The 23,203-nt window shown below is 41.4% G+C and overlaps 1 protein-coding gene across 9 annotated transcripts in view; it reads right to left on the reverse strand.

Annotated features, from left to right (window-relative positions):
* The window catches only part of LOC115333616 (5-hydroxytryptamine receptor 2A-like), a 103,740-nt gene extending 83,277 nt beyond the window's left edge, over positions 1 to 20,463 (reverse strand). For 8 of the 9 annotated variants that reach the window (XR_005931013.1, XR_005931014.1, XR_005931012.1 and 5 more), the window contains exons 1-2: positions 20,148 to 20,463; positions 11,624 to 12,046 (exon numbers count right to left, since the gene is read on the reverse strand). The gene's annotated coding sequence lies outside the window, so the exon portion shown is untranslated. Of the gene's footprint in view, positions 1 to 117; positions 197 to 11,623; positions 12,047 to 20,147 lie in introns of those variants that run through there. The other variant, XR_005931010.1, reaches the window with a different exon arrangement.
* Between the last annotated feature and the right edge of the window lie 2,740 nt (positions 20,464 to 23,203).

The raw sequence follows: 23,203 nt of genomic DNA on the forward strand, positions 1-23,203 counted from the left end.
GGCATGAGAAAGTACTGTTTGATCCTGCTGCTTATAATCTATTATGACTGTTCTTCATTTCTCCATCACCTATGTACACACACAACATGTATGTTACAATGCTGTCCTCATACATACCCTGTCCACCATGGGGAGTCCTTCAGCTGACAGAGCCAGAACTGCCTGCAGAGCTCCGCATGAACAACATAAGGAACAAAACTTGGGTATGGACAAGAGCTCTGCTGTAAAGGCAGCTCAAGGGTTTGGCAATCAAAATAAATCTTGTACTACAAGTTGGGGCTTGGCTACATCTTTTAATTAACCAAAAAATCTACAGTACAATAATTATTTAGTATTCCAGGACAAAATTTGCTTGTTCTACTTAAAGCAACATCAAAGAAAGAACAAATTAAGACCTAAACAGAAATGCAGTCCATTTTCTATGAAGGAGAATAAAATTTGCTGCTCAATGGCATAGAATACTACTAATTTAGAGGTAAGAGGTGCATTCAAAAGACTTCTATATAGGCAAAAGTTACATCATCCATAGTTAAAACTACCACAAGTTATATGGTATGTGACTATTAAGTTCACGACAGCGGTACACTACTGACTGCCCAAAGGATACATTTCTCTCTCTAGAAAATTCAATAAATAACTGTTCATCTCAAAGGTTTTATATTTTCCTGTGAAAAGCTAGGAGTAGCCAATACCATGACATGATGGTAAACTAGAGAAATCCTCCAGTAACCTACAGAAATCCTCCAATACTTCTCCAAAAAATGCCCTGTTAGAACTATTGGACTTATTGCCACAGAATGTCATGAATACTAAATTTTAGATGAGTTCAAAAAGCAATTAAAGAAAACAGTGAGGAAAAAAAAAATCTATTCAGGGCTATTAAACAGGATAATACCAGATCTGACTTAGGAAGTACCTAAGCAGAAATTGCTGGAGTCTGGGAGACTGCAGTGGCGAGGACTGTGTGATTGCCCTTGGCCCAGTGCTCTTCCCTAAGCAGTTTTTACTGGTCACTGTTGGAAACAGTCCAACATGGAAACATCCAGTGGGCTGGATGGACCTTTGGATTGACCCAGTAGAGACACTCTAATGCCAAGAGCTCACAAGAGATGGGCAACTCAATATTATGCTGCTTTAATACACAAACAGCCAGATTTGGTTCTTGCATACAGAGTCTAATGAAGTCAAGAGAAAATGTGTGTCTGCTACCTAGGGGTAGAGTTCACCACAGCTGAGAACAGAAGCACACTTTGGACATTTAAATGACATCCTTTTGTTACTGCATCCAAGCTATTATGCTAAAAAATTCACCAGAAGAAATCAGTACATGCAGCGGATGACAGTTTTTTGGGGGCAGGTGGAGTGGCTTTTGTTGTTGTAAAGAAACTAAACAAGCTCATTGAAGCCAAACCAAATCAAAGCCCTCAACTATAAAAATAATTTCACTCCCTCCCCAAGGCCAAATAGTTTGGTCTCCTGATAAGAGGAAAAAGTCCAAATTCTCAGTCTGATTATAACAAATGATGCTTGGAGACCACAAGATGAAGCCCACGCTACATTAGAAATCTGTTGTGACCAGTGCCCTGGGAAACCACTCAGTCTGTTCTCTACATGGTTTGACTCCCTCACCACAAGCTGAAGCAAGAGAACAATCCATACTGCTGGGTGTGATGTTTTTCACTGCTCTACAGTTCAACTCCTTGGAAGCTTATCTTCCCCATTGCTTACGGCTTTAGTGACCTTGGAAAATTTAGATAGAGGTAATAGAAACAGAATACTAAAAGGATTATTGCTTTTATTATCCTACTATGGGGAAGCTGATTAAAAGCACGTATCTTTTCACAGACTACCCTGGGCATTAGCACTCTCAGCTCTCTTCTTACAAAAGGTCACCAGGCAGGGTATTAAACATAGCCTTAAGTACTGAGCACTCTTCACTTCCAGCACAGGTGTCCTTCTCATGGCAAATGACATAGGGAGTTGTTTGTCTCTAGCCCAGGAGTCCTTTTTTACTTCTTACTAAAACGCAACAATAGCAACATGGATTTTCATAAGAAAATGTCTCATAAAGAGCCAAAGAATGGTGGCGGGTGATGGATAGTTGCATAAGTAGCTGCAACTTCAGCTGCAGGATTTGAGCCAGATCTCTTATTTGTGATTGTCCTTATGAGCCACCCCACCAGGCCACAGTGAAGACATGGTTGAGCTGGCTCGGTCTGCTCAACTTTTTCCTGCTGAGTGGCAATATAAAGCCAAAATAACTGTGTGAGAACCACCAGAGATATCACCTCATATTTTCACGATGCCAAACTAAAGACATTTTGCAAGGTCTGAAAATAAGGCCTTTAGTATTTTCCCATGATAATAGCAAGCTGCTCTATAATGTTATGCCTTATGTAGATACCAGCTGCTTTGGCATGAGGTAGGATCTTCTAATGTCTCCTCCTACCATGTGGAAATGGCAAGGCATGAACCCTGATAAGATTCAATGTAAAATAGATTCTCCCAAACCCAGAAAGAGGTCAGACAGGGAGAATAGGCTCCCAGTTTCCCTAGCCTGTACAAAGTACCAGTTACAAAATCAGTATGTTTAAGAATAGGTTGCAGTGGTCATCTCCCTAAGCACCTAACAGTCTTATTGTGTGGTCACACATCTCCTTTAATGTAGTAGGTTTTATTTCATACCTTTTTTGGGTAGCAATGCATGTGCTAGAACACCACACCAACGTGGTGTTTAACTGAGGATAATAGCGGATTGCTAAAGGACACAAATAACTCACAGCAGCTGAAGCTATTTTCTCTGATGCCATCTACCTCTACTCCTAATACATCACTGCTTTTATGGAAGAATCCCCCACAAGGTTACAGAGCACCACGCATCAGCGTCATCACTCGGAATAAAAACAGGTGAGGGTCAGCTGTTTTCCTGTTGTTATTGGCCCAAAGAAGTGAAGGAGTCCTGCTTGCTGACAGTTGTTACGCAATGGAGATAACCAATCTTTCTGCAGTCATTTGTGGGTGTCCAGAGAAGCTAAGAATAAACCAGGAAAAGCCTCCGGAAAGGTCTGCTAAGAAGTGAGCTGAAAGAAACATCTCTCAAGATACAACGTGCATACCCTTGCTTTAGTTTAAAACATATCCTTATGCAACCTCTACTAGATGACTGCAGGTCATAATCACGTATTGCAGTTAAAATTACTGATTAACCTATCCAGGAAGTGTTAAAACAAGCAGAGGAAGGTAGATGTTAGGAACAATAGCTACATCCCTGTTCATATAGGATACACTAGAGTTGCTAAGCTTAAGAAAATAGGTAGGTACCTCCGCCTGCTCATTACAGGGACTTATGAAGCAAATGGCAGCATTTTAAATCCTGCTTATCCACAAGCCGGATAAATTAGGATTTCTTTCTTTCTTTTAATAGCTTGTCTCAAAAGGGCTACAAAAATATGCAAGCATATCCAGCAGAGAAAGCAGGTCAGCATTGACCCCCGCTCAGAAGGAGAGCTGGTCAATAAAAAGAAAGAAGCCAATTAGGACATAACTGGGCACTCCTAGTCAGGAAGATACTAGGGAGAAAAGAAAGGAGAAAAGAAACATGACTATCTAAGGATGACTGGTCTCCCCAGCAGAGGCTGGAGCAAATCTGCTGCTGTTGTGAATGAGATGCATTTCATGTTCTTGATAGCAAACTGAGGAAGCATGCTATGATCAAACCCTGGAAATTAAAAAAAATAAACCTGTTTCTGTGTCAGCTTTAAGCTGCTTGTTTTCCTTGTTAATAAGATCAAGAAATCTCCTTGCAAGAGAAAGCTCTATAATTCTGTAAACTTATGAAAGTTTGTGAAAGCCAGGATTACTGATTATCTTCTGAATTAATGCTGAAGCTTTGGGGCAGTCTAGCAGCTAAATTAGTACTTAAACTGTACGTACAGCTCAGGATTCAAGAAGAACTGTTAATTCTTCTGAGATATGCAAAGCAAGCTTGCTATCAAGGTCTTCAGGATAAACACAATAGTCCTGGGTTTGGTCCCACTTACTCTAAGTCCAATGGAATTGCAGCAATACAAAAAACTGAAAGAACAAGATTAGAAGCAAGCCCAGGTAATAAAGGCTCATATAAAATGAAAAGCTGACTTTCACTTTGTCGCACCTGAATTTTAGCAAAAGGAAAAATCTGCAATGCCTTTCAAAAGAAAACGTAACAGGTAATCTAACCCACATGCCCTCCCAAATCAAAGGTCAACAACTTTAACTGTACCTTTTTACATTGCCCCAAACCCACTGAATATACTGGATCTATTGAAGTGTCTAATACCAGCTAGAATCAAGAACTGCAGAAGCCACATTTGGATGAAAATGTCTCTTCTAGAAGTCACCAGATATTGGCTTCTTGCAATATTATCAAAATACCTATAGATAGAAGAAGCTTTTAATTCAATGAAATTTATTTCCAGGGAAAGAAAAACAAACAAGCAAACCTCTGCTCAGCATAAAAAGCAACCATCTTTGTAATGGAGCAGAAAGAGTCATCCGTTTCTCTCTTTTCGAAGAAATAAAGCTCTGTAAATGCTGAGCACATTAGTAATCTGAACCCTCTCAGTGCTCTGACTGACTTGGCCTTGGTATCAGTGGGGAGATGGAATAAAGGAAGGATGCAAAACGAACCTGAAACTCAGTAGCCCATTTCCAGGCACTATATGGTACCCAAAAAAAGCACTGGTAAATGTTTAGCTCATCTGCTTTCACAGTGGACAAGCAACAGCTACTCTGCAGTCCATAAACTCTTGAAAAGACAAGAGGGAGAAACTACCCATGCGCACTGCTGAGCACAGACACAAATCAAGGGAGAATAATGGGGTCTGACTGCGTCTTTCAGGCCTTTTTGGCACCCAACATGGGGCTTGACGTGTTCGGGATAACAACAGATTTGATTGGAGTGTACTAGATCTAATTTATAGCTGTTACTGCTGTTTAGCTATTAATTGGCAGGCTCCTGTGCTTGCCATGGGGCTTGCTTGCCTTACTGTAAATTAGAGTCTTGTGCTCATTAGTGGCTGCTTTTTGCTTTCACTGCTTGCTGTACTGCTTATCATCTTATTCTGCTGTGCCTGGGAACATTTTGCTAACAGCAATGGCGATGCACCTGGGCTGGCAGATGGCCAGGGCATCACTGCTGTTTCTGTGCTGCTGTATTGGACAGGCTGAAACTCCAGTGTGAACTCGAGTCAAAGGGACTGTGACCTGTGGATGGGTCCTAACAGGAGCAGGAGACCCCGAAGTGTCTGTGGCCGTGGATAAGCCCATGCCAGAGTAGGTACATCTCGGAGCATCTGTGGCCATGGTTATGTCTGTGCCACAGCACGTATACCTCTGAAGGGATTGTGGCCCAAGGATAAGTACACGCTGGAGAAGGTACACCTTGAAGCATCAGTGGCTGTGCATGAGGTCACGCTGGAGCAACTCACAGTGTGTGACCACGGATAAGCCCACAACAGAGCAGGTACACCCCTGGAGGGACTGCAGCCATGGGTAAGGCCGTGTTGGAGCAGGTTTACTTCTGAAGGGACTGTGGCTGTGGGTAAAGACACGCTGGAGCAGGTATATCTCTGAAGGCATTGTGGCCCATGGAGAAGGCCATACTGGAACAGGTGCACCTCAAAGTGACTGTGGCTGTGGATAAGTCTATGCCACAGCAGGTATACCCCTGGAGAGTCTGTGGCTCTTAGATAAGGCTATATTGGAGCAGGTACACCCCTAAGGGACTGCAGTCTGAATAAATCCAAGCCAGAGCAGGGGCAAGGGGAGGAGTTCATTGCAAAGTTAAACCCTATAACCTGGCCCAAAGGGTCCAGGAGTCGAGATTGTAATGGAAATACCTTTAAATTGTTGTAACGCATCATTTAAGTTGTATGTTATAGGGATTACTATAGCAGGAACCACCTGAACCAGTGGAGGACAAGCCCTACAAGAAGAAGTGCAAGTACAGCAGTGACCCAACCTGAGCTGGCTTTCGTGCCCAGTAGCTCCACGCAACACACCACCTCTCCTGTCCTGAGTGACCACCATAACAGATGGAGCCCAAAGTCATTAACTAAATGAACTCAGTGGACAATTTATGGACACTTCACAGACATTTCACAGGGGTGGTCCATAGACTAAGGGAATGATATCTCTCTATTATATCAAAGGATGGGAAGAGTGGGGGTGGGTAATGAGAATGTACCGAATAGTGTGAGACCTGTGCATGATGTAAATGGTATGGAACAAGGGGTGGAGAATGTGCTGGTTTAGGCTGGGATAGAGTTAATTTTCTTCACGGTAGCTAGTATGGGGCTATGTTTTGGATTTGTGCTGAAAACACTGTTGATGATACAGGGATGTTTTCGTTACTGCTGAGCAGTGCTTTCACAGAGTGAAGGTCTTTTCTGCTTCTCACCCCACCCCACCAGTGAGGAGGCTGGGGGAGCACAAGAAATTGGGAGCGGACACAGCTGGGACAGTTGACCCCAACTGACCAAAGGGATATTCCAGACCGTATGATGTCATGCTCAGCATATAAAGCTGGGGGAAGTAGAAGGAAAGGGGGGACGTTCAGAGTGATGGTGTTTGTCTTCCCAAGGAACCGTTAGGCGTGATGGAGCCCTGCCTTCCTGGAGATGGCTGAACACCTGCCTGCCGATGGGAAGTGGTGAACGAATTCCTTGTTTTGCTTGGGGGGAGTGAGCAAACAGCTGTGTGGTGCTCAGTTGCTGGCTGGGGTTAAACCACAGCACTGAACTAGGTACAAGTCAGAGGGATGTGATTTCTTTGGTAATGGGCTTATCATACCTAGGACCTGCTCTTTGGCAAAGCAGAGCACTGCCTAGATTCCCTGAAGACTTAAACCTAGACTTTTCATGAGCTGAAGGCAGGGCCTGTACTTTCTTTGTTCTGCTCCACCCTGATAACACGGCTGGTTCTACGTACCTGGTGATAAAAAAGAAACTGGCAAACCTGTGGGTGTTATACAGAGGAAAAGGGATTAGCATTTCCATCTTGCTTCTGTTCCCCAGAAACGCTGGTTTCCTACCACCATTGCTTGGCAGAACACAGGAAACTTCATATAATGAAGCAACTAATGATGAATCAACAATATGTTTAGCCTGAGAATAGAATGGGAACAGAGTAGGAACCTCAGATCAATCTCACAAGCATCAGAAATGGGTTGTGTAGACAAAGAAGCAATAAATATTATGTTTTGCTGGGTTTTTCCATGCACTAATTCATATTGTTGCATGGAAAAGAAAACTCCAAGAGTCCGTTGTTTCCCCTTGCATTTAATGAATGACTTACATACCAGCTATAAGTTTTCAGCATCATTCCACTGAAGCATGAGGACTGGACCCATCGTTCACAGGTTTTTGTTCCTGCTCCATATACTTCCAAAATTGTGATGCTACAAGAAGTTTCCCCAACCAGTTTCCATATAGCTATTCCTTCAGCTGCAATTGCTTTAGAAAAGTCCAAGACTATATATATTTTTTTAATTTCATTTTTTATTTTTTAGGACAGAACTAAGGAGCCCTAACTAGAAGTTAGATCAGAAGACACTACGGTTTGTCCATATTAGCCAGGTCTATCTAAGGCTTTGGCACTTCATTTTAACTCTCGGGTTTCTGAAAGGTGAGCCTCAAACTGCTGCTGCATGGTTCAGTCTGTACAGAAAGTAACCACACAATAAACTGCAAAGAGGTATGGATAGAGTTTTAACTTTTACAAAAAGAAGCTGGCCTCATTTTTTTTAGCCATCATGTTCTAGGGAAATTTGCTGCAAATAATAAGAGTGAAGTCACTGCTCTGCATAGTTCAGACTAGGTGCACAACCTGCTTAGACTTGGCTTCAGAGCAAATCAGGAATAGGACATGGGCTGTTTTATGATGGGCATGTTTTGAATTCAAGGAAATTAACTTTTTTTTTTTCCTCCAAAAATTACCATCCTACATCTGTATTTGAATCCACAAATGGATCCTGATAGAACAACACTTTGATTAAGTCATCAAACAGAACAGTCTCTGGCACTGGTAGCAGCAAGGCAGCAGCTGTTTCTAAGAGCAATTTTATGCCAAGTGTAAAAGCTGGCAAGCTTCAAGTTAACATTTAGCTACCTGACCAGGTTATCTTTTTCAGTAGCAAGAAATGTGGAGTCAGCAGGAATTTTTCTACCCAAAGTACACAGAAGGAAAGGAACCTCTGCCTTTCAATTCATTATTTAATATACTTGATGCAACCCTTTTGTTCACAATCTGTAGCTACACTGAGAAACATAAGTGATCCAAAACCTCCAAGGACCTTAATCATTACAGAACATGCAGGAGGAACTTGTTGACAACAGCAGCAGTAATTTAAATCTGCTGGCACTTTTGGAGACAAATAGCTCTGTATAAAATCCATCTGGAGGTGGCTTTCCCTCCTCTTGGTCTCTGAACACTGACGTCAGGACATTCTAACCCATACCACTGGGTGATTAGCGGGGCAGTTGGTAAATCCTGTAGACGATCACATGGAGCATGCCAGTTGGTTAGCGGGGCTTTTTGTCTCCTGAGAGAAGCACGAAGCAATTCTGCTGCAGCCATCACAAGGAGAAATGCTACCCCAGAAACAACCTGTGTGCTTCTTCACAGCGTTTTTACTGCTAGACAGCAACCATGGATTTTTCATGGAAATAGTTACTCTCTCCAAAATTACAAATCTTCACTATCAAAATCTACAAGCAATAGTGGGTTGGTGCTGTTAAGACTTTTTTTGTTTCTCCACCAGAAAGTTATTTTCTCATGAATTTTTAGACAATTTCTAACAAATCATTCTCACTCCTGCCAGGAGAGGAAAACCAAATGTTTTCCTTGAGTAGAACTTGCATAACAGTCTCCACATCCTCTTTAATGTCATTTCTGGAATAAACATCTTTTTAAAGTTTGTTCTTTGATGGACCTGTCCAAGTACTAGGAATTTCCTAAAGAACAAGATAAGAGTCTGGCTTTTGAAACATTCACTGGTTACCTCTGCTGCCAAAGCCAGCCCATTCGTCACTGATTCTTGTCCTACCTGTTCTTGAGAACTCTCTCTCAAAGTAAACTGGCCACTTGGATCTGTTGCTCCCCAAATCTCTACAGGATCAAGAACTCATTGACAAAACTAGCAATGACACAGAGTGCTGGGGCAAAAAACACCCCACCTCTACCTGCCTCAGAGGAGGATGTGCTGCAGCAGTCTGAGACTTCACAAGTCTCACATTACCAGTGAGACACCCGTAGGGTCTTGTCCTTGTGTGTGGACCTCTGTCTCCTTGCTACCTGCTAGAGTGTTGCTCAAAACATCCTCCAAGATTGGTACCTACCAGTTTTGTAGTTTGTAAACTTCAAAACACTTTTCTGGATTTTAAGGTACAAGGGTAGTACATTAAAAGCCAAGAGGCTTAAAGACAAGACTATGAAAAGGAGATAAACCATCTTTGCTATATTTTTTTTAGATTAAGTCTACAGGAGCTTTTATGAAGCTAGTGAAAATCTTCTACATGAACCTTTAGGGCTCATCAATTTAAAATCGTTTTCTTTCTGCTCCCTCCTCACTAAAAACAATGCTGAAAAGTTGCCAGCAATGTAATCCAGCCTGCGAAAAGCACCAAAAAGGCTTCTATGCCTACAAGTAACAGCACAGCTCCTCGAGGCACATCACTTCTGCTCCTTGTTGTATTTTTCCATATTATTAATTTAAATAGGCAGTAACCTTTATCGCATGAAATCAGGATGGCAAAACATTAGATGTGATATGTGTGCTGGGCTTGGACTGCCTTGCTGTGAACTGCAGGAAAAAGTGGTGCCTTGAGATTCCCCGAGTTTGAAACAGGAGAACCCGTGTTACTTGTCCCACTGCTCCCAGCTTCAAGCGAAGCTTTGCCCCACATCTTCTTTTCCACATAGCAGCCCACAGCAACCAAGTCAAGTGAGCAAACCTCTGCAGGAGTTTACCATAAATAACATGTTGCTGCTGTTGCTGAACAGTAGTGAGCACCTCACCAGCACAGCTACAGGAACTTGATCCTTACCGTAATACTTATGCTTTCAAAATATTATAAGCAACTGATAATCAGAACAAAAGCAAAGCTAAAAACCACACAGCCAAGACCTTGGGATTAACATTGCAACTACAGACGAGCCTACCCTTCCCTTTGTTTTTATGCAGTATTTCATCCCAAATTCTGTTTGCCAGTAAACTTTTCAAAATAGAAAGCAGTATCATTTGTGTTTGTGCAATATCCAGCATCATGGGACCTTGCTGGTTGGAAGGTACAGAAACTGCACTGTTAAATGTGTGTTCAAGAACACAAGTAAGTATTCTCTCGTTTGCAAAAAGAATGAGGAAAAACGATAAAATAAGTGCCTGAATCTTGAGATTAGATAAAAGTTCTAAGAGTCACTAAACATATCTAATTAGCAGAATGCACAGAAACACTGATCCACTGATACTTCATGGGAGAGTGAGAAAATTCTGTGTTTGGGTGAGATTACCTAGAATCAGCACATCTGGAGGGCAGGGTACAAGACCAGTGCCATCCCATTGGCACTGGTGTGTTCCCAGAGACACCCACAACCTGATTGCACGGGCTGGCAGGCAGAAGGGTGCAGGCAAACAAACACTTATCTGGCCCCTTCTTCCCCTTTGTAGAAGAGAGCAGAGACCTGGCTCCTTCCCTGCTCCAGAGGAAGGATGTACAGAGCTAGGAAGGCAACACTTGCTGCCTTGCCAGCAGCACGGCAGCAATGTCTTCCTCACTTCCCAATGGTTTTTTTAGCTGCATTGGTCTGCAGGGAAATGCTCAGAAAAACGTCTCTGCTCAATGTCCAGCTCTGCAGTGTCAATCTTAAATTCAAAAGCATTTCAAATGCAGGATCACGGAAGAGGATGCAAAACCAGCTCAGTCCTGTAGTTGCAGGGAAGAAGAAATGCTGGCAATAATGGAAAGGCATCATCAGTATTATTGCGATAAAATGTTTGTAATTACTACACTGGCAATTTTTCCAAATGGGTTGGCTTAGAGACAGGTCTCTTGCACTGATTACTAGATTATTTTCTTTACAAAGGTCTAAGTGGCTCTGTTTTCCAGATGAATAGCCTGAAGCCACTTGGTTCAGAGCTTTTGTCCCCTGAGATTCACCTTGGACAGTAAAGAAATGAGACAGATGAACACTAAACTATTCTGTGTATGAACCCAGCAGTGTTTTGGCTGATGAGAACACTTTAGGTAAAGTACCTTTCAATCTAAAATACAGACAGAGGTGAGCTGGGGTTAGTTAAAAGTTACAAGAAGTCAGAAGCAGCATTTGCTAACAAAGCATTTTAAACCAAGTAAACCTTTCTAAAGAGAATCTTGGGTTCACCACATCTCACCTCATCTGGGAGAGTTGCCTTGCCAGGCACATTAAGGGCAGTGGGTTGGCATTGGCACTTCCCCAATCCAGCCAACCCAGCCACTGCGAGACTTCTGGACTGCCCTCTCCCCCTCACCTGCCTCCAAGGAGCAGCATTTTTTTTATCTGAACATAAAATAACACATTTGCCCAGCATTTACTGATCAACACTTACTTGTTTCTTGAAAGACAGCACCTGCGCTCAGGGAGGGAAGCTCTTTGCAGCTGCCTGCACATCTGGCGCGTGGTCATGCAGGGCTGCTGGTACGGACGAAAGCAGGGAGAGGCTGTGAGGGAACAGGGTGAGTATCTTGCTCTCACACGGTACCACTTAGACACAGGTTTCCATCAGCCTTTGCTAACATGGAAAAGGTCCCGGGCAGCACAGCAGAAAACAGCAAAGTTCAGCCCCTCTGGTAGCTACTCCAAAGAGGATTTGAGGCCAGTGAATGGTGATGAGCTAGGAAAGTTTGCTCCGTCTGTGACTCAGGGTCTTGCTAGCATGCCTCAGTGGGCTTGTTTCGAAGCACTCTGCACTTGTGGATGGCTCCGAGCTGAAGGGCTCACCTGAGAGGAGAATCAAATACACCAGGGAGACCTTTGGGGGAAGAGAGAGAGAGGGAGAGAGAAGGAATGAAGAACAATGTTCATCCTTGAAATTTAAATCTATCTGTGGCTTCTACACAGTACATTTCAAACATCCCCATTAAATTATTCCATTAGATAAAATCCTATTAATCGGATGACTTGGTCAGCTGTGGCCTACTCAGAATTTGTTGTGGTTTTAGTATTTTGTCATCAAACATAGTGCTGGTTAATTCAAACCTCACAACACCAAGCAAAAATTGCCCATTATTAACAGTTTCATATACAAGCAGCTTTCATCACACAAACACCAGCAAGGACTCACACCACTCTGCACTCCACTTTACTTGTTTATTTAGTCTGGTTTACCTCTGAATTTCTTCTCTGGGTGCAACTGACACAAGCTCGTGCTTGTCTGAATTGCTCCTCTGCAAACACAAGAAACCAGCTCCTGCCAGAAAACTTTAATCTGTCACCAAAGTTTTTCAGCAGTCAGACCCCTAAGCATTAACTTTGGTAATTAAAATAGCATATCTGACAAATTAGCAGAAGAGGATATACCAGCATATTTCTGTGCAACAGGGAGAATTTCTACCTTCTGCAGTCACCAGTGGACTAGCAAAGCCAGTATAGCGTGACACGTGATGTTACAGCATCCCTGGGATAGAAAAGTAAGTTATCCAAGTCACCCACAAACAGAAACAAATTCAAAAGGTCATTAAAAAGCTGCTAAACCTCACAAAATTAAATAAATACATTAATTAATTAAAACCTGTATGAAACAGCAGAGTTGAATTTTGCTGTAGTAGTATCACATGGCTTTGGAAACTGCCATTCAGTAATCCAACCAAAACTTGGCATGTTTCCATCTCTGCTTTTTCTCTCTGGTTATGTCTACAGTATCATCATATACCCATCTGAAACATCAGAAAGACATGAAAAACAGGATGGAGGGATTCAAGAGAATTAATACTAGTATCTAACTTTCATCCTGTTCTTTTCATTCATGAATCTCACTCATTTATCCAAGATAGTGAATAGTATCCTTTTGCAAGAGTGAATTGTAGCCATGAGCCAGTACATGTATCATGGAACACAGCATGGCTGGCACAGGGAGTCGGTCCAGCACGGGAGCCCAGGCCAGGAAAGAGCATGATAGTCTGAGGAGCTGAACAGCTCTTGCTCCAAAACATCACTGCTGCACAGCCTAAGAAAATAAAGTGACAAAACTCAACAGTGCACTCTATATGCTCACACAGACCCTAGAGCCTCAAAGCAGCACGAGCCAAGGCTCATTCTGCTAGAGGCTGTAAAAGCACCCAAGAAAGATGGAAAAATCTGCCCAGGAGTTTTCTGTGGATATATAACACAATGCAGAAGTGCTAAATGAGTGGGAAGGAGGAGGAGAAGCAGCAGCAGTACAAGGAAGGCTGTTAGCAGATGTGTGTTGGTTGTAGCACACAGTCTCTGTGCCATCAAACCAGCCCCAAAGCAGGATTGGCAGAGAAACAAGAGCATAGTGGAGGCACTGACCTCTATAAGCATGGAAAACAGGGGAAAGTTACTGAATGTAACTGATCTCAGCTAAACTACAGACCTACTGTCATATCAACATACCAAGTACCAACCCATCGGTGCTCTTGGAAGAGGGCAGAAAGCCAAGCGTGAGGCACAGGAGACTTGCACAATGTGTTCTTGTATAAGAGGATCCTGTGGTGGAAAACAGCCATTGCATGTTCTTGGCTCTGCACCACTGTCTGTTTCTAAGTACCACATAACCTCTGTCTTTAAGAAGTCCTTTTTCCAGCAAAAAGTGACTCTGAACTGGTTACTCTCTTTTACCAGACCACCCTACATATACGACATAATTTATACTGCATACAGATCACAAATTCCAGTGAAGACTTTGTTGTGCTACTAGTCTGAGGCCAAAGGCACTCACCTGGGTGACCACCTCTGCATGGGATAGCTACCAAGATGAGCCTATGAACAGAGAACAGACTGCAGCAGCTGCTTTGAGGTTGAGTGACAAGCCCCCAGCCTTAAGCACCAGCATTGCACAATGCCTTTTCTTGTATCTTTTAGAAAATGACCTTTCAGGAATGTAATTTCCAAACTAGTCTTGCTGGTGACACACAGATAGAGGAAACAGAGAATTTACAGTGATTAGAATACATCATATTTATGGACTAACAAGACAGATGATGCAGTGAAGCAAGGAATGAACTGTAATGAGGCCAAGAAGAAATTAAACACATGCTATATTCCAGCCTAAACAGCAGTGTACAAATATACAGGAAATGCAATCTAAAACAATTCACATAATGTTTAGTAGCATTATAAAGGAAAACCAGAAGAGATCTTGCAGCTTTTACAGACTTCATAATACAGAGCAAAAACCAATGGAGGACTGTAAGGCAAGTTAAGAGGTACTGTTGAAACATCTGTATGAAAGGCACAAGGAGCCTTTCAATCTCAGGAGCACTCGTTGCCACACTGAAAATTGTGAGACACTGCCAAACAGATTTCCAGAAGGTTCAAACCCAATCCTGAAAGATTTTATAGATATCAGCTTATTTGGGCAATATTAACATATTTGCAAAATGAAACCTACGGTTACGTTAAATCCTCCTAAAGCCTGTAGGATCTGATCACCTCTAGGTATGTGACAGATAAATGCAATAGGGATGGTGTCTCCCAAAATGAAAAGGTGTAGCAAGGAATAAAACTGGCTTTGAGGAAAAGAAGAGTGAGAAGCCAAGATTTGAACCTGTCCCTGAAAAAGCCTTGGTGGTCTGTTACTCATGCTGAACCATATTGTAGAAAATGCTGTGTCAAAGGATATACTGGATCACCAAAACAATATTGCTGGGGGGATTATTGTGATAAAATTTAACACAAGGAATTTCTTTATAGATAGGAACATCCTTAAGTTTGTAAAAATGTTCTTTATGCAGGCTTGTACTTCTACTATGAAAAAAATTACGTACATGCTTAACTTTATATGTGTTCACTAATTAAAATCAACTGGGATAATCATGTGCTTGAATTTAACATTTAGCATTATAAAAATCAAGTAGATTGGCATGCTGGTATGTTTTCATCTCGCTTTGGTTCACTATATATTTTTTGCAGCTGCATTCAGGATAATGGGAAGAACTGCAACTCCCAGAAAGCAAAGAGATGATGCAAGATTTTAAAATGCTATCAGAAGTAATAAAATTTTTGTAAACTATCCCTTTTACTTGGGAGCGCTCATTTTTAAAGGTCCCCTGTACATACAACATTATAAAATATTTCCTCAAACACAGCAACTTATTAGCTGTATTCCTGACTAGTTTCTTAATTGGGCTCAGAAGTAAAATTATCATTCAGATGTTAGCAGTTTTGCTGTTCAACATATAATCTATTTTGAAAGCTTAAATTCTATAAATATTTAAATTAAATATAATCTGCATTTGCTTAGTGATTTTAATTAAGAATTAAGTTGCTGTTCCCCTGAAATGTGTAAATGTTTAAAGTCAATGCAATAGCAGGATAATGTCAGGGCATTTAAAATTCTGTACCATTATTAATACATTTTTCAGTGTATTGCAGGCTGAGTTTAGCGCCATAGCTGAGCTGCTACACAACTACCCAGAAGCATCTTTAAAAAAAACTGAAAAATTACAAAAAAATTTGAAAACTTAACTCAATTTTAAACTGCTGTGACTGAGACACAGAACAGGGTTTTACTCAGGTTTTTACCATTTGTATTTCTACTTTAAGCCCAGTTTCTCCAGAACTTCCTTCCACAGGCAAAACTCTAGGCCTATGACTTTGAGCCCACGGGATTTCTTCTGGGTCTCATGAGGGAGCCTCACAGAGATTTATATGGCTTTAGGAAGAAAAGTCACCTATGCTGACTTCATGCTGTTCTTTTAAAACAAGCTAGTTACAATACTGTTTAAGAAAAATATTTATTCCTTGCATGAGGGAATGATATCTGAATCCTACCCATGGACTCCCCTGGTACTAAGTAAATCCAAGAAGACTGAAGGGTAGCCCATCTACCTCAGACCATGTCCCCACCACAGTGAACCTGCACTGAGGATGCCTGTTTCAGAGCATCCTCCTCAAGCTATGTATGCATGCAAGAAGCAGAAATGTCCATGGTTACTGAACCAGGCTTCACCGGAGGGCACTGCGAGCTACGGGCTGTGTGTGGGAAACACAACCTGATAAGACGTGATGAAGCCAGCATGTAGCTGTCCACACCGCAAAAGGTGACCCTGCAGAATGGTGTAGTCAAACTGAATGCACCCAGGGCAACTCCTGTGTGTTACTGGATATGGCAAAAACACACGCCTGCTTCTCTGCAGAAAGGAAGAGCCTTATACCCAGCATTTCCAACCCTACTGTAACACAGCTGGAGAAAAGGCCTTCCATCACAAAGACATCTGAGAAAGAAAAAAATACATAAAAGATGCAAGACACTGGATAGCAACAAATAAGATGCCTAAAGTCCAGGACTGAGAACAAAACCATTACAGATATTTAATTAGAAAACTAGCTATTAAAGTAGACTGCAGTTGTTTAATAATAGTTTGTCAGTGAACTAATGTAATTAACCGTTGGACAGAAACGGGGACAATACAGTGGTTATAGATCTTGGAAAGAAGTAACTAGAGAAGAATGAACTGCAAAGATTATAAAACTCAGTTTCAACTGAAGTTTTCTTCTCTCTCAGTCCACAAACAATTAAAAATGTTTCTTCTCTTTGTTCTGATCTTTGAAAGTATGACTGCGTAGACTGCAGTTACATTTTGACCACAACATAGACACTGTACTGGACAACTTTTTCTCTGCATGTTGGTTTGAGGCAGACAGCCAGAGGCAGAGGGATGGGCTATACCTGCCCCTTACCCTAAAACTGCTTAAATGGGATTGAACCAGGAACCAGCAAATAGAACCCCCCAAAACCAGAATGAAAGAATATTTAAACCCAGTTTCAGTAATATTGGATGTTACTAACTAAAGCAAAAGAAAATTATTATTTTACAGAAAATGGCTTTCAGTTTTCCTTTGAATGGCTTCATGGCATGTAAGAAGATAGTTGTGTATCTCCAGAGGCCTGATTTTAAAACCTCTAATTCATAACTAACAGCACACTTGGTGATCTAGAAAAAAACAACCCACCACAAAAACCCAACTCAACACCCCACAACAGAGCAATTCCCACACACACATTCACAAGAGGGCAGAACATTAACTCTCATTTTGATCTTTTGATGAGAAAGACCACAATTTTGACACAGAACTGCATTTTCTCCAGTAGACACTAAGCAACTCAGAGTAGCACAGACCAAGAGAGCATTTTCAACATGCCATCCATCTAACTTCAATCTGTTATACCAATTCAACTGATGACACCCAAAGTCCCAAGGTATGAGCACATCACCGTTTCTTCATTAAAAAATCAGCATGAGCAATTTCGGATATGTAGATCTTATGGAACACTCTTAGGAAAGAAAATAGAATAGAGCAGAGCAAAGAGTGAACGATTAAGCTTTTTTGCAGCCAGGAAAAGCAGGCAATAATGTTCTCCACCACACTCAAATTTTCATCCCATGGAAGTTGGCCCTGGGCTAAAATTAAACCGGGTGCAAAGTGGCAGGTTCTCTGCCACCAAGGTAGGGTACAGCAAACACATTAAACCCACAGCAATTCTACACAGCTTCAGCTTTGCCCACTGTCATTTTCCTTTTTACTGCAGTCCTCTGCACAGAGAACAAGACAGATGCAAGTATTGCCTTTCACTCTGTCCCTCAGACACTTCTCCTCTGACATTGTCTCCAATTAGCATTCCTGTTTGTTATCCAACATATCGCTCATAATAATTTTAGTGCAGTCAACCAGTTCATCCCCAAATGAGATGAAGGTTAATGATGGTTTCTGTTACTGTTACTATAAGTTTTGCATAAGAAAGGGAATGGATTTCTTAAATAACAGGAGACAACATTCTTTTCCTGAAATTCCTTAGAGCAGAAGACATCCCTTCTTTACCAGTGAGATTCAAGTGGACTGCCCACATTTTACCAGGTCAGGAGCTGCTTTCTGCCCTGACAGGCAAGTACCTGTGGCCAACAGAGAAGTGGCCGGAGTGTCTTTAGTCTAGATCCTTTTCTGTGACAGAGCAAAAAATTGCCCCTTGAAAAGATGGAGCCAAATCCACTACTGACAAAGCTATTTGCATTGGTGCACTGCTGGGGTTGTTTTCTCCCTTCCCCTAGACCAGATGTTCAGCCCAACACCTCAGCCCATGAACCACACACCACCGCCAGCCCTGGGGTCGGGGTGGGTGGAGGGAAGGGCAGCTGCTGCTCTGGAGTCAGGAAGGGTGACAGCGGCGTCAGCTCCCCCCATCACCTCCAAAGCAATGCATGCTAAACCCAACTTGGGCATTTAAAGAGCAGAAAACATTAGAGGGAACACTATGCAAAGCAGAAGCATGATCTAAATAGAATTTTGACCTAGTAGCCACGGACTGCAGCCAAAACATTTTCATTTAAGTAACTGATGTTAACCTTATTGTATAATCCTAGTTACCTGCTAATCTTCCCCCAAAGAAAAAGACTGATTTGGATTGCCTGGTAACAGTTACCACTGGTTGTGTCATTACAGTAACTTCAAGGTTTTTTTATGCTAATAGCACACCATGGTTAGCAACTATACTTTTTGCTAATTTTTACATTTCTTATTTATTAGATGATTAATTTTACCTGCAACTTGTGTCAAAATGCTTTTGGATTGAAGCTGGAATTCAATTAACAATACAGAAAAAAAGTATTTTAATAGGTGCACTGGTTACAAAAGAAAACATCAAACATGATTCACATTTAAATTAAAGTCATATGAAGAAAATTATCTCTGTAATTATTGACTTCAGCCAATTGCTGCTGATCATAATACGATCAAAGGGCTAGAAGAGACCTCACCTCACCTACACCTTTGCCTAAGAAAGGATTGATGATAGCTGCTCTTCTGAACCAAAATAGTTTGTAATTAAGCATAATTTCATGTGTTTAGCGAGAGAATTCCCTGGGTTGTAGCTTTCTTTACATGTTAATAGGAAACATCTAATGCTTAAGTATTGGTTTTATGTAAATTTAAGATATTATGATGGGTTTAAATCTTAATACAGAAATGGTGAGTTGTCATTTTAATTCTGAAGGGGATTATTTCAAATGTTTTGATTTCAACTAGAAATACCAGGTTTAAATTAAAAACACACACAAAAAAAACCCTGCAACAAAAAACCCACAACACTTCACGCACCCTGGAGATGGAACTGATCTGAAGCATGCTATCAACAAGAAAGAGCATGGCGCAGATGCAAAAACTTAATCCTCAATGGTACTGAAGCAGATAGGGCAGGAAATGTAGTCCAGCACCCCCACATAACCAATTCACAGGAGCAAAGGGATCTTACCCAAAATAGGAGACAGTGCCTGGGCTAAACAGAATGTCAGGCACATCTCAGCTCATCACCAGGCTCAAACACCCACTCCTTCAGTCCCTGTTTTTCACTGGATCCCACTGACCCGCTTGCCAAAGTGGGAAAACTCTCCACATGCTACTTGCTCCGGCAATTTTGCCATGTCAGTTTTGCTCAGGATCACAAATGTGACCCATGCTGGTCTCAGGAGGGTCCAGATGTTCAGCAAGGCTCATCCCCACATAGCAGGATGTCATCCCTCTAGCTGGCAGTGAAGCCCGTAGGCCAGCAGTTGCAGGGCAGCCCAGGAGAAAGTTCCTCACGGCCCCATCCAGCAAAGCGCTCCCCCTGTTCAGGTCTGAGCATGCAAACCATCCCACAAACTTGCCAGCAGGCTCGCCCATGTGCCCAGCTGAACCCAAGCCCTGCGACAAAGACAGTCTGTGAACTCAGCTACCTGGTGCTACAGCCATGGTGCAGGCAGCTGCAGTCCTGCAAGGTCTGGCTTAAGCTTCAAGCTTTAGTTCAAACGGGAATTAACTCAGGGAAGCCCTTAAAAATCCCTCCCGGCTTTAGGATCTCTTAAAGCAAGTATAAATCACTAGCTTTTTGTCTTGGCACCAGGCTTTATACTTACTTTGTGTTACCATGAACGACTGCCAAAAGGGAGGAGAGAGGAACTCAGGTCCATTAGCCATACTTTATTTTTTTCATGATCTTCCCAGAAGTCATTGTCCACGCTGTTCTGATGTATCTTTGCAGTCTTCATCCAAGTCGCTGAAAGCCCTTGCTGCAGCCATGGGATATCTACAGCTTTTAATCCTGGGTGATAGCAGTACAGGTAGCAAAAAGAGAGCTGAACCTCCAAACAGTACCACTGGGAAGAACAAATTCCATGTTAGCTTGCTCTTTTCTTCATAGAATGACATGCACTGTCCAAGTTGCAGACAATGTATAAGGTACCAATTCTGAATATATGCAAAATGAAGGAAGTGGCATTCCTATCAGCAGGAAACATTTGGGTTGAATTTAAGACAACTGTTTGAGAATGATCAAGTGTACTTACCCCAGGAGTTCATAGTCACAAGCCTAATTTTGTCACCATCTAAAAATTACTGAGCCATTTCTACTAAAATGGGTGTGCTTATTTCTGTCCCTTCAGGTGGGACTCACCGAAATAATTGGCCAAGTGCTCACAAAAGGGGTGAAGAAACACATACTAGGGCCTCCGCTACAGCCACTGCCTTCGCAAAATGCTTATTTAATATTTAAAGACTGTGAGGCTGCATTTTACACTGTTGACTTTAAGACCTAGTCTACCTAAGACAGGAAAAGTGCGGTTCAGTTTATTTAGTTTTTAGTCTTTCAAGACAGTCTCAGAAAAAGTTCTTTAAGAACACTAAGCAACAACAACTAATAATATCTGAGTCACTGGGCTGTCTTGGTTTTAGATGTTAAGGGGCTCTCTGTGGATTTTCCTATTTATTAGTCTTTTTTTTTTCAGATTAGAACATTATTTTTATAATTACAGTTGTGAAATAAATCTCTTATGAGGGTATTCCCCTTTCATGCAGAATTCCAAAGTGATTTACATTGAAAATTATGAAGCCTTAAAACTTCAGTTTCCTCTGGGAAATACTGTTACTGCAAGGTCAGTACCAGCAAATAATATTTAAAACTCATGGAAATACATTTCTTGTGGGGCAGCCAAAACACTGCAGTCCCTAATGACCTGTGCCACAGGACTAAGAACTGAGCAGCTGCAACTTCCAGCAAAGTTCTGAACATCACCAATTTGGGGATTAAAAACTCTCCTAAACTCATTATGGCCAAGACAGAGTGAGAGGATGATGGGCATCTCTTTCCCTGAAATGTGCTACTACCTTCCATATGATTTGCTCATATAAAAATCTGCTTTCTGTGTTTTAAGATTCCTGAAATCCTTTTACATGAATTGTATGTAATTGTGATAAATGTAATAAAAGAGCATCACAGAACTCATTTAGCTTTCCCAATAATTTTCTAATGAATACTTTTGCAGGCACATAGTATCCGCTCTGCAGCATGGGCCACTCAAACATGGTGTTTGAACAGCCACAATCCAGCACTTTGAAAAGCCATCACCCCAGTCCCCACGCCTGCATTCAGTCCAAAATACTATGTTTATTTAAAGGTTTTGCACAATTTCAGAAGGCTGCACAACGTCGCACAGATAAGTCGTGCTGCAGAGGAAGCACAGCCAGGGAAAGGGCAGGCACTGGGGAAAAGGGCTGGCTCCACAAGACAAGCATAACAAATGCTGCATGCTTGGCAGGTTCATTGGTGCAAAAAAGGAATTAAGAGCAGCCTTAAGAGCCATAGGACACAGGAGCTGCCTAACGTTTGAATTTTACATCTGGATTTACTGATCTTGTAAATGTCCACATCATTGTGAGTCTCACAAAACTCATATCCTACAATCAAACAACCAAGTGGAAACTTCAATTTTTGTAATATTGTGAGCAGGGGGGAGGAAGTTATTCCCCATGGCTGAGAACCAACAACTGAAAATGATATGATCCTAAAATGAATAAAACTTACAGAAGTAGTTAAAAGAACCATTAGAAATCCCTCAATGTAAAGGTGCTGAGTCATGGGGTTTTGAGCATGTGCCAGGACTGCACTGCTCAGAAAACAGATGAACTCTTTAAAGAAGATCTTTCGTAACTCTTCTGAAAATAAAAATTTGTCAAGTGAATTGAAATAAGTTCCCACTACGGACAATTGAGAATCACACATCCAATGCTACACTGCATTATGATGAAGCTGGTCCTACCTAATGCCTGGTCAGAATCCCTAATGGACATCAATTATTATACAAGGAGATGAATTAAACATGAAGATTATTTATTTCCATAATACATTTTAAATATGTATTTACTTGTATGTGATGAAACTTTTATTGTTTTTCCTTGGGAGATAAAAAGGACAAGATGCCTAGCATTAAAATGAATTTTCTAATTGGACTTTAATGAACCTTGTCAAACCTCTTGATGCAGCTTTCTCACTTTCAAAGATCACTCAGTCCCTGTCTAAAGAATGGGCCTGCATTAGGATTTAAAGGTCTCCCTTTTAGTGGCGGGACTGTGCATGCTGAGTCTTAACTTCTACCAGAGGCAAAATACTTTTCTTTCCCAAATTAAGAAGAATCAACACATTAGGCAAATGGAATTACTTTACATTATTTTAGATAATGTAAATAATTTATTTCATTTGTGAGGGAAAGCACTTAGGAAAAAAACCAAACCAAAACAAACAAACAAAAAAACCAAAAAAAACCCAAATAACCAAAACACTGCCAGTTGTTGGCAGATTAAAAGCAATAGCAAATTCTATGCTCCAGAAGTATTTTTTTCCCTAAAGTTTCCTGTTGAAAAAAAGTAAATTATTGTTTTCGCTTTTCAGAAAGAGATCACATTTTGACTAGTCTGCTGTGACCAAGGTTATGGCAAATGCATTAAAACTGGCAGTACATTTATGCTATTCACACTGCCAGGAAAGCTGTTACCAGATTTTCTTTTTTTTTTTTTTTTTTTTAATGTAAACATTACTTTAGCAAAGAAATATTCTGTGTGATTCAAAGAGAAAACAGTTTCAGACTACGCTGAAAGTTTGCATATGCCAATGTCAGTGAAGGCAGAGGACAGTGTGGAT

Source organism: Aquila chrysaetos, chromosome 21, assembly GCF_900496995.4.
Source record: "Aquila chrysaetos chrysaetos chromosome 21, bAquChr1.4, whole genome shotgun sequence".
Lineage (NCBI taxonomy): Eukaryota > Metazoa > Chordata > Aves > Accipitriformes > Accipitridae > Aquila > Aquila chrysaetos.